Genomic DNA, 17829 nt, shown 5'->3' with positions numbered 1-17829 from the left:
TATTTTATTGTTTTTTCCTAGTACTAGTAACAATAATAATATTTAACACCTTTGTAGTACCCCATGTATTAAAAAGAGCTTTGCTGCCGACAACTCAATATCTTCTGTAGGGTAGCTAGATATTTTATCTGCATTCTAGAGATAAGCTGAGACAGATCTTTAATGGCTAGCCTTTGGAAATTATCCAAATTGTTGGTCTTTGGATTCTTTGTTGTCCATTTCTAATTTCCAAACGTTCCTGGCACACTCTTCGGTTACCTTCAACAGTGGAATCAATTATAATTCTGAAAGTAGGAGCTAAGAAGGATAATTGAGAGGGTGTTTGCATTTGAGTAAGATGGCCTTTCCTCATACATGCATTCTCTCCTCCAGTCTCCAGCTGTTTCATACCATACTCAGTGTATGCTCCATCCACCTTACAGCCACAGCCTTACTGCTGCAAATATCGGTCTCCAGAGACTCTAGAGAGCGTCTAGCCACTCTGCTTTTCATTCTCACTTTTATTCCGTCAATCATCTCTATATTCCTGCTTATCTGCTGATTAATCCATGCATTCTCTCAATTGTTGTTCCTTCTTACCATTCTTCTACTCATACATTCGTATGCTTGCTTGCTAACAACTGAAGAATCTTAGTTATATAAGCACTATGAATTTACCAGTCCAAAAGAATATTCAAATTACGAGCAGTGTTCCATCATATGTTACATCCCCTACTTGCTACCACCGTATTTTGTGTGCCGGTGTTCACATTTGGTTCTGCTTTCCTTCCTTCCTATGCTTACATTTCCTCCACACATACACATCTGTTTTCTGTTCTCCAATCAATGGTAAGATTTAGCTGCTTAAAACCACTGATGTATTTGTGGGTATGTAGAGGTAACAATCAGAATGAAAATACCATCAATTTTATCCTTTTATGATAAATTTTATAAAAGAACCTGTCATGAGAGTATTTCTAGTCCAGGAAAAAAGCAGAAGGCAGCATGAAAGACTGTCATGTGGGACCTTGTGGGACCTGTACTTGTATTATTTCACAGTGGAAGGCTGATGAGTTTGGTGTATGATATTTAATATGCATTGAAAGATGCATGTATTTTTAGGATTTCTGCAGATGCTGCTTATATATCAATTTATTATGTGGGATAGCATCTGAGGGTTTTTATCACTGAGTTTTAATCAAAACTGGGTAGAAAATAAAATTGGATAATCCTTTTTTTCATTTGTGGGGATTTTTTTTTTTAATAGTTCATCTCTTCCAATGTTGGTTTAAGCAAAAAATTTCTGATCTGAAATGGGCTTTTGAAAAAAGGTCTGATTTAAATATAGATAGAAAAAGACATTTTTTTACTGCTCTTTAGCGCATTCCAATGAAGTCTGCCAGTGCATGTTGATAATTATTTACAGAAAAATCCAGACAAATTTCTGTACATCTCCCCCTAAATATTTTGCAGTGCACCTTGAAAATATAGTCTTCCAGTAGCAGGTTTATGGTTAAAGTTGTAAAACAATTTTTATTAAAAGCTTTTAATGTTGGCTTTCATAAAGGAAAACTTTTTTCTTCTAAATTTTGGAGTGTGATGTGTAGTCGAAAGAAAGTACTTGGAAAGGATTCAGGTTTAACTGCAGAAGCTGGTTTTTGAGAGGATGGAAACTGAAAAGGAATTGTCATTTTTACAGCAAAAGACTTGGCTTTTTGAAAAAAAAAAAATGTCTTGTCTGGAGACTTAACACTCTTGATTAGCATGAGAAAGCATCGGGGTTATTGTTAAGTAGGCAGGTCTTTCCCTATAAGACTGTGTTGATGCCCTGAAGCTACTAGAAGTACTTGAACGTTAATTAAAAAACAAACAAACAAACAACTGTTTTTCTAAATCTTGCAAGGTTTAACAGCTCCCTTTTACAGATCTAGCAGAACTGTGGCCCTGGGAAGCAAGGGAAGAGAAAAAGGCATTGAAGCTTGTGTAGTTACAGATGTCATACTTAGGTCTGTAAAACTTGCAAAGAGATGAGATCTCCAAGCCCGTTTAGTAGTTTGCTACTGTTGAAAGGAGGATTTCAGATTCTGTTCTACCTTGGTCCCACTTCTGCCCATGGTCCAACCTCTTTTTTATGGGCTGTTGCTTGTTCAACTACTCATGAGCTGATCCAGCTCATTAAGTCAGCAGAAAGCAATGTGGTTTTTTTTTTTACTGAACCAGGCAGCCTTTTGCAGTTTTGTTTGTTGTATTTGTCATGGAAGAGTCTGAACAAACTCATAACGAGAAGACAATCACAATCCTGAAAAACATACAGTATTTTAGTTTAGATCAGAAGGCTTTAGGTATGTGCTTAAGCCATTACTGGTTCAGGGCCCAAAAAAGCAACAATTAACTTATCTTTTCCAGTAGAAAATACAATCAGGATATTCTGATGGGCACAGCATACCAGAATTGCAGAACCATGGTCTCTGTTCTGCAGTCCCTGTCACCCCAGAGTAACTGAGAAGCAGAGTTGTTTTTTTCATTTGAAGGTCTGCTTGGATGCTAGGATTTCATAAACACTAAGGAAGTCAAGGTTAAATTAGCTTCCTCTTTAGTTTTAAAGCTGGCAGACTTTCCTCCCCTTAACCCCTCTAGTTTTAGCCCCTGGTGTTGTCCTGGAAGTTCAGAGACAGATTGCATTCTCTACTTTGTTCATAAATGCAACTCCCTCCCTACTTTTGTACATTTTGCTCTGTAATAGGAAAGTTATATTTCCGTTCTAATGAAAATGATGATGTAATGAGTCAACCAACAGGAATTATTAATGAAAATGCTGAAGTCTTCATTCCATAATGGAAAAAGAAAAAAGTGCTAAGGTAAGCTTTGCTATAGCTTTTTAGTTTTTCTGCTCCTTTAACAACACTGGTAGCATGAATGTTGTTTCAGACATAATGTAAATAACGAAATGGCTTTGGATTTTGGTACGAAGTATCTTTTTATTTTATTCTTTTAAGTGAGGAGAAAGTTTTTGAAGCATGGTTGTTACTGAATTGACATGTACTTTATTTCTGCAACTATACTGAGACATCAGTAAAATATGATGTGAAAATAGTAAGCCTCCCAAAAGGCCTAAATTAGACACGACATCCTTGTAGGTGCATGTGTTCAAGAGCAAGATATTTTAAGACCTGTATTTTAATCTAAATATGTGTTTGCTATTAGCAACAGAGGTCAGGCCTTCCCAGATTATCCTGTGCACAAGGAAAATCCAAGTTTGCTTCTTTTGACGCATAATATGGATGCTTTTACCCTTAGCTACTGACAGTGGTGAAGACAAAGGGAATTGAAGCAATGGCTCAGTATCCTTTAGCCTGGTTCCAGCCTTTTTTTCACCTCTTAAGTATAGAGATATTCTCTGAACTGTAATTACTGTAACCTGTCTACAGTGATATGATGCTCATTACTGCATGTCATATGAGGAACTCGAGAAACTATCTCTTTGTAAGGAAAGCCTATTTATGATGCCTAGTATTAAAATTTAAAATGCATATTCTTACATTACCTCTTGAGGACAAGGAAGCCTTGTATGAGGGAATGAAGTCTTATGCACACCCCAAATATGAGTATCTGTAATAGCATTTGTTCTATAGAAAGTAGAAGCACAGAAGGAACTTGATACACAATAGAAAGATGACAATGGTAAGTTCGCTGAATTTACAATAAACAAACTGGTGCATACTTTGACTCACGTATCAATTATACTATAAAGCCATGCGGTTCCTTCCCCTCTGGAAATGGGATGTTTGGGTTGTTGAACATCCATTTGTCCCATTGGCTTTCTAATACCACACAATAACTAGACTGGGTAGAAGTTGTCGATGATGGATTACACAGATTACAGAAATGAAAAAAAAAAGAAGAGGTTTGTGTTTTGTTTTGTTCGACTCCAACAGTTGAATGTTGGAATGAAAAAAAAAAAAGCCGCTTTCTTGAAATGTCAATAGTTTACAGCTCTTTAATTATAAATCTTAACTTTGATCTAAATGCCTTCCACAATTGTTGAAGTTTCCTAAAATCTAAAATATTGGTGTAAGAGTAGCTAAACAACAATGTGAGAAGTACAGAAGGAGCCTCACTTGAGTGTCACAAGAAGACTTATTTGTTCCTGAATCTTGTTCTTCAGTATACAGGTCTGGAGTCATTGTGATTACTTACTATTTGTTGCCTTTGCAGATGAACAAGCCATGTTGCAACTGTTTTTAGAAATGTTTTTTTCCCATTAATTTAGCAGTCACTTTTCTTTTTGTAGAGTTTCCTCATTTCAGGACTTGAGATTTGTCTTGATATGGAGCAATTCATGAAAATTAATGTGAGTCAACCAAAGATGTGACTTAGAAATAGATCAGTTAAACATCATTAAAACCTCCAAGGACCTTCTTATCCAGAATTCAAGTGGTCCTAATTTAATTTAATTTACTTCTACAGTGAAGTTAGATCATTCAAATGTAATTCTAAAGGAGAACATCCACATTAGGGTTTAATGCAGTTTTACAGCTTCTCTTTAAAGTAACATTTTTAGTTAATTCACTTTCCTGATTGTCCCCGTATAAATAAATCCCTAATCCCACAAGTGTTTTTAGTTCTGGCTAATCCTTGACACTTCTTAATAAGGGACTGCATAATCCAGATAGCGTCTATACCAATTGCTGAGCTGGAAAACATCCAATTTTCAGTCTCTGCTGCATCTGGTAAGACTTTGTCTCTGACTATTCAGCTTTACCAGCAAACTATAGGGCAGTTGTAAGACAGGCTAAACCTAAGGCAATAGGGTTTTGTTCCCCAAATCAATTAGCTAATACTAATACAATCAGACTCTCAGCTATTAATCAAACTGAAAAGCTTTTAAGTTGATCTGCAGGGGATATCTTTAGCATCTTCGTACAAACTTTTGCTGACAGGTGAACCATTTTCAGTTAAATGTCACAGCGTCAAAAGGTGCTTGAAGCTTGCTGTAATGCTGAGGTGTAATTATTGGATGGAGAGCTTGAGAAGTCTGCGTAGGGGGAGATTTAAATTCCATACTGGTTTTCTTAGGTGTCAGTCATCAAAAGCTGCCTACAGGATGTATAGCATCAGTATATGCTTCAGCAGGCAGCTCAGTACCTCAGGCATTTAGGTAATTTTATGTGCTTATGCCATTATATATTTCTCCAAGAGGACTTAATGCTGATAGGAAATTATACGATTTGAGCTTTGGTGTGAAACCAAATCTGAACTGTTATGCTTCTGTTTTGTTTGCTTTTAAGTGGATCTTTGATGTAAAGACACAGAGATGAAGTACAGATACATAGGGATCACGCTGTGGAAGTAGAGTGGCCCTTATGGTATGTAGGGATGTGAATTTCAGCCTTGTGACAAAGCTGTATGATTGATCCTGCTACGCGTGGGCCCTTGGTCATTTGTGTTCAGGAGCTGAAAGTAATGAAGTGGGTTGACAGATGCATCATTCATTTGCATACAAATGGGCACAGAAACAGTGCTCTTACCCATGCTGGCCTTAAGAGCTGCCAAATTCAGAACAGACTTTTGAGCTGAATTGCTTTTGGATTCTATCGGTAATATTGATCAGTTCTCCACTAACTACAGTGGGAGTGAGGACATCTAACTCACATGTAGAACCCTATGTTGGATGTCTTAAACTAGAGGTAAGTCCCATCCTCATAACTTTTTACTGAGCATCACATGGATTCTTTGATCTTTGGATCTGTGTATGAGCTATAACATGGTGATACAGTAAATCCAACATTAGAGCTCTTAGTCTTGGATGGAAACCACCCTGGCCACAAGACAAAACGCCCCACTCACATGGCTCAGACTTCTCTGAAATTTTTTTGCAGGCTAGGTTTGCTCCTGTTGACTTTATGCTAGCTGGGGATGGATGATCTGTATCACTTCAATTTTGGGGGGAAGCAGCTGCATCTGTAGTGACATAGAGTTATCACAAAAGCATGAAACCAATATAAGCTCCAAATTGTGTCATCTAGGAAGTTCAATAGAACTGTGGTTACGTGCCCACAGTTAAGACAGAAGGAATGTTTACTGCTATGTGACCTAGCATTATGCAGAACTACAGCTCCACATCCCACTGAAATAGGAGTATAGGCTTTTCCTCTTGTGGGAAAAAAACCAACCCAATAATCTTTGGAAAAGCTTCTGCTAATTACACTTCTATTTTAGACCTCAGACAAAAGAAGGCCATTTCAGTGGCTAGGTGCCTACTACCCTTGTTCTGAGTCTGTAGTAGTGCAATAGCATCATTATCACTTCTTCCTTCAACACCAAGTTTTCCAAAAAGTTTTCCTATCCACATATTTAAAAAGGCCCTCAAACCTTAGCTTCTCAGCTCTGATAAATCATAGCCTGAGGTGGTCTGGTGGGAAAATAAGAAGCCACTGAATAAAGAAAATGCTGAAATTTCACTTTCCATAGGGATTACCAGTTTCATTAGCCTCGGTGAAAACCGCATTTCACTAAATTTAGAGATGCAGCAGAGCTCAATACAGATAATGCATTTAATGTATGCTCTGGGTGGTGAAGTTGAAACTATTTCAAGTAATTTTCTTCAGTGTTGGATGCAGCCATTATGTAAGTTTCCTGATATCTTGGAATTTTTCTTTCTCAGAACAGCAAGTGATACTATTCCAAAGCAGCTAACATTCTCTGTCATAGAAACAGAATGGTTTGAGTTGGAAGGGACCTTAAAGATGACCTATTTCCAATCCCCCTGCCATGGGCAGGGACACCTTCCACCAGACCAGGTTGCTCAAAGCCCCATCCAGCCTGGCCTGGAACACTTCCAGGGATGGGGCATCCACAGTTTCTCTGGAAAACCTGTTCCAGCGTCTCACCACTCTCATTGTAAAGAATTTCTTCCTTATATCTATCCTAAATATATCCCCTTGTAATTTAAAGCCACTGCCCCTTGTCCTATCGCTACAGCCCCTGCTAAAAAAGTCTATCCCCATCTTTCTTATAAGCCCCCTCTAGGTGCTGGAAGGCTGCTATAAGGTCTTCTCAGAGCCTTTGCTTCTGCAGGCTGAACAACCCCAACTCTCTCAGCCTGTCTTCATAGGAGATGGGCTCCAGCCCTGTGATCATCTTTGAGGCCCTCCTCTGGACTCACTCCATCAGGTCCACGTCTTTCTTATGCTGGGGCCCCCAGAGCTGAACGCGGTACTCCAGGTGGGGTCTCATGAGAGCAACAGGGGAGAATCGTCTCCACAGACCTGCTGGCCACGCTTCTTTTGATGCAGACCAGGGTACGGTTGGCTTGCTGGGCTGCAAGTGCTCATTGCCAGGTCATGTTGAGCTTCTCATCCACCAACACCCCCAAGTCCTTCTCCTCAGGGCTGCTCTCAGTAGATTCTCCTCCCAGCCTGTATTGATACCGAGGGTTGGTTGCCCCTGACCCAGGTGCAGGACCTTGTGCTTGCCCTTGTTGAACTCCATGAGGTTTGTACAGGCCCACCCCCCCAGCCTGCCAAGGCCCCTCTGGATGGCATCCCTTCCCTCCAGCACATTGACTGCACCACACAGCTCAGTGTTGTCAGCAAAGCTGCTGAGGGAGCACTCGATCCCACTATCCGTGTCGCCCACAAAGATGCTGAACAGCACTGGTCCCAGTATGAACCCCTGAGGAACGCTACTCGTCACTGGTTTCCACTTGGGCACTGAGCCGTCAACCACAGCTCTTGGAGTGCGACCCCTCCAGCCAACTCCTTATTCACCAAGTGTTCCACCCATCAAATCCATGTCTTTCCAGTTTAGAGACAAGGATGTTGTGTGCGACAGTGTCAAAACCTTTGCACAAGTCCAGGTAGATGATGTCAATTGCCCTTCTCTTATCTACTAATGCTGTAAACCCATTGTAAGAGACCACCAAATTTGTCAGGCACGATTTGCCCTTAGTGAAGCCATGTTGGCTGTCACCAATCACCTCCTTGTATTCCATGTGCCTTAGCATAGTTTCCAGGAGGATCTGCTCCATGATATTGCTGGGCACAGAGGTGAGACTGACCAGCCTGTAGTTTCCTGGGTCTTTTTCCTTTTTTAAAAAAATGGGGGTTACGTTTCCCCTTTTCCAGTCAGTGGGAACTTCACCAGACTGTCACAGCTTCTCAAATATGATGGATAGCAGCTTAGCCACTTCATCCACCAGCTCCCTTAGGACGCACAGATGCATCTCATCAGGCCCCATGAACTTGTGCACCTTAGGTGTTTTTGAACCTGATCTTCTCTGATAGTGAGCAGTACATTCTCTCAGTCACTGCCTTTGCCTTCTGTGGCTTGGGTGGTGTGGCTGGAACGCTTGCTGATGAAGACTGAGGCAAAAAAATTAAGTACGTCAGCTTTCTCCCTATCCCAGGTAAATAGGTCTTCCATTTCACTCTGGAGATGGCCCACATTTTCCTTGGTCTTCCTTTTATCACCGATGTACCTATAAAAGCTTTTCTTGTTGCCCTTGGTATCCCTGGCCAGATTTAATTCTATCTGGGCTTTATCTTTCCTAACCTGATCCCTGGCTGCTTGGACAACTTTTCTGTATTCCTCCCAGGCTACCTGTCCTTGCTTCCACCCTCTCTAGGCTTCCTTTTTGTGTTTGAGTTTGTCCAGGAGCTCTGTGTTCATCCATGCAGGCCTCCTAGTTTTTTGCCAGACTTCCTCTTTGTTGGGACACATTGCTCTTGAGCTTGGGGGAGGTGATCCTTGACTATTAACCAGATTTCTTGGGCCCTTCTTTCCTCCTGGGCTTCATCCTGTGGTACTCTACCAAGCAGATCACTGAAGAGGCCAAAGTCTGCTCTCTTGAAGGCCGGGGTAGTGAACTTGCTGTGTGCCCTCCTTGCTTCCCTAAGGATCTTGAACTCCACCATTTCATAGTCACTGCAGTCAAGGCTGCCAGTGAGCTTCTCTTTCCTCACTAGCCCCTCCTTGTTGGTGTGAACAAGGTCCAGCACAGCGCCTCTGTGTGACACAGGTGTATCATCATTTCACATAGCATCATGTTTTATAACCACCTGGTAATATAATGCCACAGTATGATGGTATGTGCGCTTCAAAGATGTGTTTTTCCCAGTTCTGTACTCATGTAAAATTGTTGAATAATGTAAAGGCTTTTTTTAAAAATTTTTTTTTCCTACATGCATCTTAATTCTACCAAGCTAAAGACAGTTCAAACTTGATAGGAAAGCAAAAAACCCCAGATGTATTCTCCTTAGAAAAATGTATATATTGTGTATTTATACAAGGCAACAGAGTTATGCAAACAAGACAGGGAGTGAAGATATGGGATACAAAGCAAAATTCTATGGCAAATATGGCTTGGTTTCTTCACAGTATTGTTAACTGCAGAAGTATGGCACTGTATTAGGGGCAGACACCAGTCATTTATCTCACTTTTGATGACATCAAGTGTTCCGTTTTCTGCCCTGAAACCTTTGAAAATGACCTTTGACAACATACAAGTAAGCTCAATTCCATAGTAAATGTTAATTTTTCAGTAGTTAAAGCAGGGGTCCTCAAACTTTTTAACCGGGGGGCGGCGCGCGGAGGAAGTGGCAGGCAGTCATCTGCGGCTGCTTGGTTTCCCCCCCCAACCCCCAGCGGGGTGGGGTCTGTAAATACCGGGGGCCAGATTGAGGACAGGACCCTGGGGGGCCGTATCCGGCCTGTGGGCCGTTTGTTTGAGGACCCCTGAGTTAAGGTGATGTGAATTCGTGGTCCGTTACTTCGGCTCTTGGTGACAACAATGATCAAACAATAGTAGAAGTAAACAGAAGTTTACCTGAATGTTTATGTCTGCTCTGGAAAGATTATTTTTAACAATGTGCTTTAGACTTCTTCAAGATTAAATCCGCAGTTTGCTAAGACAAAAATATTTGTCTCCAAGTAGGTTTTTTGCTATACATTTTATTCAATTTGTCTATGTGGTGCTATATCGATATTTAAGTATTTGGGTATTTTTAAAAATTCTTCAATGCATAGCACTTTGTTCTATTACAAAGAGGATGTTATATGTCCCATCAGTACTGGATGGCCACCTTACCTACTCTTTATTGCAAATTAAAATAAGTGTAAATAATTGCACAGGGGTAAGACATAGGGGAGTCTGGTCAGATAGGGTTAAATACCTGGTGATAGAATTAATATGAGATGGTAGAATGAGCGTCTGGTGAAAAAGTGATGTTTTCAGTGTTATGTGCTACATTCTACATGGCTAGATAGTAACTAAACACTTGAAGCCCCTTGCACATTGCTTCTCTAAGCGTCATATTTGTAACAGGGATTTTTACCACAGATTTTGTGTTTCTTAGCAGGGACTTGCATTCCTTGGGATTGATACAACAGGAAATTGCAGTCCTTCCCACATTACTAAACAAGGGGGAGCATTGCATCAGAATAGAGATCTACTATAGAAAAGGTGAATGGATCTACTGTATTTTGCTTTTTTCCTAGTGTGCAATTTATTTTGCAGAGCTCAAGCGTGGCTAGAATTGAAGATCTTAGAAATAAATGTTTTTGGCATTGTTGTTCATTTAAACAGCAGTATTATCTAGAAATTGCACTGCTGAGGTCCCTAGCAGTTTTTTCAGCTTTTTCCTTTTTTTTCCCCCCTTTTTTTTTTTTTTTTTTCTTGGTGTGAAGGAAACTGTAGCAACTGGGGCACTGTTCCATCTTTAAAACCTTGCCTAAATTCAGAGGGATTAACTTTAAGTATAGAGCCTGACTTCTAGGGATGGTGAAGAGCTGTCTAAGAGAGAGTAGGCCTTGTGGGGTGACACATGCAGTCACTGTTCCTATGAGGCCTAAACACTGAGGAGTGCAGTGGTTCACTGCTGGGGATGATTTGGTTTTGTAAGTTCATTAAAACTGAAGATTTAGTAGCTGAAACAGTGTTTTCCAGGTAATTGCTGGAACTGAGCCAATGCAGTGTCTAGAGTGAACTCCATATGACAGATTATAGTTTCTACTAGCGATGGACACAAAGCAGAGATGTTGCTTGAGGGATATTTTGGAAGAGGAACTTTGTATTCTGCTCTAGTGAATTGCACAGCAGAGTTTTTCTTTCATTCCTTGATCCCTGTAGCAGAATAATGATATAATGGAAAGAAATACACTTCTTAATATTGACAGGTGGACCAAAACTGTCTTCCACTAGCCTAGGAGCTAAGTAGGGCCTTTTCTCATTTAGCAGTTGTGGGAAAAGCAAACCCATCCGTAGTGTAGAGGATTACCTGTTGTCTACTAAACTTCCTAGCAGCTTCAGTTAGATGCTTCTTTATTTTGTCCCCTAGATCATGGTGAAACGTTATTCATTGTGCAACAGGTGCCGTATACCCCACTAGAACTACGTAGTGCAGTGCAGGGTTGTCATATCTGTGGTCTACTAGCCAAGGTGGTTGGCAGTCTATATGAATGTTAATGAACCATCTTTACCTCTGGGTCTTGGCCCTCCAAACTGTGTGAGCTTTCCACGTTCTGTTCTATCAGACTGTACTTCCTCCAAGGTTTTCCTGCCCCTTATTTTCCCATCACTGCTTCCTTCCAGTCAGCCTGTTTCCCTTTACCCTTCCCTCCATAACTCTGATACTCAGCCTTCTCTAGGTGTGAACTTGTAAGGATGAGGACACAGGAGATGAGTGTTCTTGGCAGTAACAGAAATGGTTTGGGCATGTTTTTTCCTCCCTTTGACAGTGCTTTTCTTTTTAATTCCCTGGCTGAAATGCACTGTAAAACAACATTTGCAAAGTGCTGTGAGATGGAAAACTTTATATGAAGACCCAAGTGTTATTAGTATTAGTAGAAACAGTTAACCACCCTTTTTCAAAAATAGCACTCGTCTCATATTCTTCTTTGTAATGCACTTGGTTGTGTCTCTCAGGAAAGAGAGGCAGTAGGCTAATATCCTACCATCTTTCTTAGGAAGCCAGTTTAAGTTGTTTTCAGTATCTCTCCACTGTGTGAAATTGTCTACAAGTTAGTATGTTTTCTTCCTGAAATAGATGTATTTTCTATTATTATTCTGTCACATCAGAGCCTGTTACTTGCTGCGATACTGCTAATATTGTGGCACCTTCATGCCACTGCTCTTGGGAAGCAGTTAACTCTTGTTTATAGTATTAAGACACCATATTAAAGGTTTTCTTCTATATTCATTTTAGGAGAATGATGACCAGAATGCTTTTGCTTAAAAGGCTTTTTCTTTTACTAGCTTTGCCAGCATTCTTTTTTCAATCCCATTTTTATTTATGAATAAAAAGCATTAGTTTAAAAAAATAGACACCTGAAGATTATAATTGTTGCAAGGATATAGTGGCAACGTAAAAGTATTGTTTCCGGAATGCAAACAAGAAACAAAAATTAGATTGATGAAGGTTTGCAAGTAAGATTACTTTCTCTTGAAATGTTCTATTCTTTTCTTTGCCAATAGTGCTGACTTCTAGTTGATTCTGAAGTGAAGATGCGATTGAAGTGGACAAGAGCCCATTTCTGGGTGCCTTCGCAACTCCAAAGAAGAGAACAGAAAGAAGAAGAAGAATGGGGACCAGAGGAATGTTTTCTACAGACCAGCTAATTCCAAGTAACTTCAATAGTTTAATGTGTGAAAGAAATCTTTTGTAGAGAATGTAACCTTCTACTGCTTTCATGTTGCTTTATTTTCTGTTTGCTTTTCTGTTAGTTTTTCTTTTGTTTGTTTTGGTTTGGGTTTTTGTGTGTGTGTGTGTGTGTGTGTTTTTAATTACAGCAAACTCAAGTATCCTGAAACCCTCGGCATTGTAGACATCTATATCACAGTCTCTTTTCCAAACCGATTTGACTGTAAGGTCTTGAGTCTAACGGCATCCTCGTGATACAGCTCTGGAACTCTGCAAAACTGGGGCCTAAAGGAAGAAAAACAATAACCTAAGGAGGGACAAATTTGTGGGTAACAGTCACTGGAACATATAAAGTGATATTTGGCCATGTGACATACTTATTTATTGGACTTAGGAGGTAGATACAAAGATACTACAACTGTTAATAGCCCCTGGGCATACCTACACATTGTATGAGAGCTGTGTGGCCCCAAAATGCTTTGAAACCTTGAAATTGTGTATCTCTGTTACAAGCAGTTTTCCTTGAGCTGAAGCTTGAGCTCACACAAACCATTTGGCTTTGCAGTAGGACTTCAGTGGGGCCTTCCTGGAAGAACCTTCAGCCATCTCATTTTGCTGACCTCCATGATATGATGCCAGCCTGACGGCAGGTCAGTCACAGTATCCTGCAGCACATCCGTGTAGCAAGTAGGCATAACCTTATGTACTTACATGGGGATTCTTTACTAGGTGCACTAGTTGGGTTGCTGTAGAGCTGACCTGACCCTTGAATAGGCTTTTTCAGGAAAGTACTGTGAAAAAGTGACAAATTCAGCTTGAACCTGGGCTTTAGGCCATTTCTACGCAGCTGCCTATTTACAGCTAGTAAACTCGGCTAGTCACTTGTTTTGATGATACCAGTTAGATGACAACTTATGACTATCAAGCTGTAAGTGAAACAATAATTTTAAAGTTCATAGTTTCTTGAACCTTCTGACTTCTCATACCATATATTTTTTGGCATCCCATTTTATCTGTTCTGTTCAGTTATGTCCTCTTCTATAGTGGTGTTGTTCTGTACTTTGCTCATCTTCTTTGCTCTAGCTGTGCTCATCAAACTCCTTACAATGACAGTTCATATTAATGTTACTGACTTCCAAAGACCTGATCTTTTAAAAAAACCTGTTTATTATAAATGAGCCTGCCTCATTTATAATTTAGAAATCAATTTCCCAATAGTATTATGAACATTCCAGAAGACAAAAAGGCCTATCCATAGAGCTTATGGAAGCCAATATCAGTGAAAAAAAAAAAAATTGCCTGCCCAATTGAATATATATGGATGTTGATAATAACTACATGATATGGCTTGCTTAAAACTCCATCACTCTTGTGACAGAAGAAATCCACTATGCTCAGCGTCAGAGATGATGGAGTTCTATTGCAAAACATTTATTTTGGAAGAACAAATACTCATTTTTTTATATATAAATTTGTGTGAACAGCACATGTTTTAGGATTTTGCTAAAAAAACAACCCCAGGTTCTCCATGTACTTTAATTTTTCCTTCAGTTCTTCACAGATTGAATGTTCATTCAGCCAGCCTGGGTGACTAGGGAGATATTTTTCCTGTCTTCATTCACTGCCCAGTGAAGGGCTAAATGTAATCAGAGCATGACATGCCTAATCAGTGTGGAACATCCCATCACACTGTCCCTATGAAAACATGTACGTTCTGTACAGGGCTGTATCCAGTTCAAATAAGTGCATTGCAAGCTATGGAGCTGCTGAATATGATGCATCGTAGATCATTCTTTAAGGAGACACAATCTTAACTATATTCCAAAGCTTTATGCTTTTTATTATGTTTCTAATTGACTCTTGCTATCTCAAAACCTTTTAAATTTCCTTTTTACTATTTAGACAATTTGCTGCCTGCTATTAGGTGTCTATAATTGAACGAGTTGACATTTATATGCTTGCAGGGGATGCACAAGTGAAAGGAATCCAATGTTTTAAAACCATTTGGCAGTGATAAAATCAAATAGATCCACAATAACTTATGATGTGTATAGATTTCACGTTCCAGACTTCATGCTGCTGTTCTTCCGTTGTTGTTTGTACCTATATAACTAACATTTTAGCAAACACCTCTTCAATTGTATAAGCTATTGGGCAGGAAAGCTAATCTGGCAGAAAACACAGAAGCATTTGCATCAATAACCATCTCTATAAAAATGTTTATCATTGGAGCTAAGAAGCTTTGCCATTTGTCTATGGTTGAGAGTTGTAAAAAGTTTCTCTCTCCTGAGAGAGGGAAATGGCACCAGGTCATTATTGCTCTTCACAGAAACACTGTGGGGAAATACTTGCTCTTAATATTACTTGACGCAAGCTCTAAAAGTAGTTCTATAGAAATAAGTATTCTAGTCATGTATCTCCAGTAAATTAAAATCCCAGAAAAATGCTAGAAAATAGAAACTGCAAGTGTGCAGTGCACACTTCAGTGTGTCCTTAGTTATCATTTTTTTTATAACTTCAGGTAATCTGAGTGAATTTCAGATCAGGGTATATGAAATGAGATGAATAAAGGTCTGCTCTTGGAAGCTGTTATTCATCAATCAATTAACTCAGGAAAATTTTTTAAAATTCTAATCTTCCTGCTTCAGCTATATTGAATTAAACTGTGACACCCAGGCAGTTAAATTTTCTCCTTGAAATATATATACTTTGATACAGTGTTTGAACATCCATCTGCTTTCTGAGGTGAGCAGATGTGGCCGCTTCTACTGCAGTGTGAAGTAAGAAAACATACTATGCCTCTTTTCCTGGAAAAATGCAATATGCCTCTACATATATATTAATTTTTAAGTAAGGCTGAACATAACTGGGTAAAGGAAAATTAGCTGCATTTTCTGAAAGTCTTCATTTTGTAATTGCTGTCATAACTTGGATTTCTAGGTGTTTGTTTAATTTTTAAATGTGAAATGAATCTTGCATTGCTGGTTTACACTAAAGAATACAGTGCTTTAAGTGCAAGGTCTGAATTGTCATTTCTTTCCGAGATTTGCCTGAATTATATATGTTTCTAGCTTAACACAGGAGTTACTGACTAAAGAGCCCTCCACGGTAGATAGTGCATTGTAATGGTCATGTTTTAATGTTTTATCAAAATATTGTGATATATTTTGCCATGTCCAGCTAGTTGAGTCAAAAACTATAGGAAAAGCTTAGAGTTTCTTTTTAGCAGCTCATATGATTTAGAACATCTCTATATACATTTGGATTTAGAAATAGTAATGTTTAAATATTTAAGCTAAAGTAATTTTAAATGTGCCTTTTATACTTATCTTGACAATACCATCATAGTCTATGATCAAAGAATAAATCTGAGTATGCTAAATGTTTTTCAATCAACATAATACACTGCTTTATTTGGCGTAGACTTATTGGATATCCTATATGGGTGACAGTCCAAGTGAGATAAGGTGTACAAGACCAGTGGCGGGTTTAAGGAAAGCTCATTAATACTCAAAATCGGTAACTTTATCTGCATGTGCCTGCATTATATGTGCAATATGAGCAAAAAGTTTTGAAAATTTGCTTTCCTAGTAAATAGATAAAGTTGCCAGAGCTAATATGTAAAATCCCCTTTTTTGAGAGGATTTCTCTTTAACATAGATTCAGGCTTGCTTAAGTGAGTACTTAAATATAAAGCCAAGCTGGAAAAGACAGATTTATTGGAATAACAGCTGCCACCACTACTGATAAGTGCTCAGCATCTGACTTCTCTAGCTGCTGTTAAATCACATACAATTCCTTGGGCTGGGAAAGTAAATAAAGATAACTGAGTATAGCAATCTGTGTGAAACCAGGGAGAAGAACAGAGGTTGCAGGGAGATCTGAAAGACCACACATAAGCTAATCTGAATGCACGTGGCTTTGGTGTTAATTGCAGTCTCAGCATCTGTGTAAATAGTTTGCTTATTAAAAAAACAGGTTAGTGTTATAAATGTGGAGTCTTCTTGTATTATCATCCATTACATGATGTAGAAACGTGTCAGCAGCAGTAATTCCAGAGAGACAAACCTCCCCCTTCAAATATGATTAACTAGAAAATAAAGCTAGGAGTAAAGTAAACAGATGGCCTGGAGGGACTTTTAAAAATGTGGTGGTGGATTTCCAGACGAAATAACCTACACAAACAAGAAGGAAGTGGTTAAAAAAGTAATTTAGTGTATGCGCAAAGGAATAAGGATGAGAAAAGAAAATATTTTTTTTACTATCCTTTTGGGAAAAGATGGAAAAGAAATGAAAAAGATGCTGTTGCACCTGAAACACTGGGAAGACTGATAAAAATACTCAATGAGTAACGTGAGCCCACAGAAGGAGATCATGGACAAGACTGCTGTTGTGCTGCTTTTCTTTTTTTCTACTTAAAGCCAAGCAGAAGAGGAAATTATACCAAAAGCTGAGAACTCTTGTAGCTCTATGAAACTCTGGAAACATTAAGAATTCCTTGTTAATGACAGATTCATATGTGGCAGACAAGTTTCTCACAGGAAAGACTGTCAAGATACATACATCCAGTGTGACACCATAGCTTCCAATTACCAAGACTGCTGTACTATCCAGGGAAGCTATCAAAGCAGTCATGGATACTAGGAAAAAAATCCTCAAACCAACCTACTGGCTCAAATGAAAGAAAACCAGGAAGCAGGAGACACTGAGACTATACTGTGATGTAAGGCAGACATCAGAAAGCAGTATGAAAAGCAGAAAAAACCTGCAACCCAGTCTATAGGCAGGGATGAGGACCAGAAATACTTCTTATCCTAAAACTGAAACTACCATAGGAGCAGTATGGGTAATGAATCACAGAATCACAGAGTGATCAGGATTGGAAGGAACCTCTGGAGATCATCTAGTCCAACCCCCTGCCAAAGCAGGTTCACCTGCAGCAGAGTGGTGTCCAGGCGAGTTTTGAACATCTCCAGAGAAGGAGACTCTACAATGTCTCTGGGAAGCCTGTGCCAGGGTTCTGTCACCCTCAAGGTAAAGAGGTTTTTCCTCATATTCAGAAGGAACTTCCCATGTTGCGGTTTGTGGCTGTTGCCCCTTGTCCTGTTGCTGGGCACTGCTGAAAAGAGCCTGGCCCCAGGCACTTGACACTCACCCTTAAGATATTTGTAGACATTGATAAGATCCCCTCTCAGTCTTCTCCTCTCCAGGC

General features: G+C 39.4%; 1 long non-coding RNA gene across 3 annotated transcripts in view; it reads left to right on the top strand.

The window, feature by feature from the left end:
* The window catches only part of LOC114013526 (uncharacterized), a 31037-nt gene extending 15402 nt beyond the window's left edge, over positions 1-15635 (top strand). For 2 of the 3 annotated variants that reach the window (XR_008747644.1, XR_008747645.1), the window contains one exon: positions 12452-15635. This is a non-coding gene — a long non-coding RNA (uncharacterized LOC114013526). The remainder of the gene's footprint in view (positions 1-12451) is intronic. The other variant, XR_003556564.2, reaches the window with a different exon arrangement.
* Positions 15636-17829: the final 2194 nt, after the last annotated feature.

Source organism: Falco peregrinus, chromosome 5, assembly GCF_023634155.1.
Source record: "Falco peregrinus isolate bFalPer1 chromosome 5, bFalPer1.pri, whole genome shotgun sequence".
Classification (NCBI taxonomy): Eukaryota; Metazoa; Chordata; class Aves; order Falconiformes; family Falconidae; genus Falco; species Falco peregrinus.
Note: the sequence above shows the minus strand (reverse complement) of the source record. Positions and strands in the feature narration are given on the sequence as shown.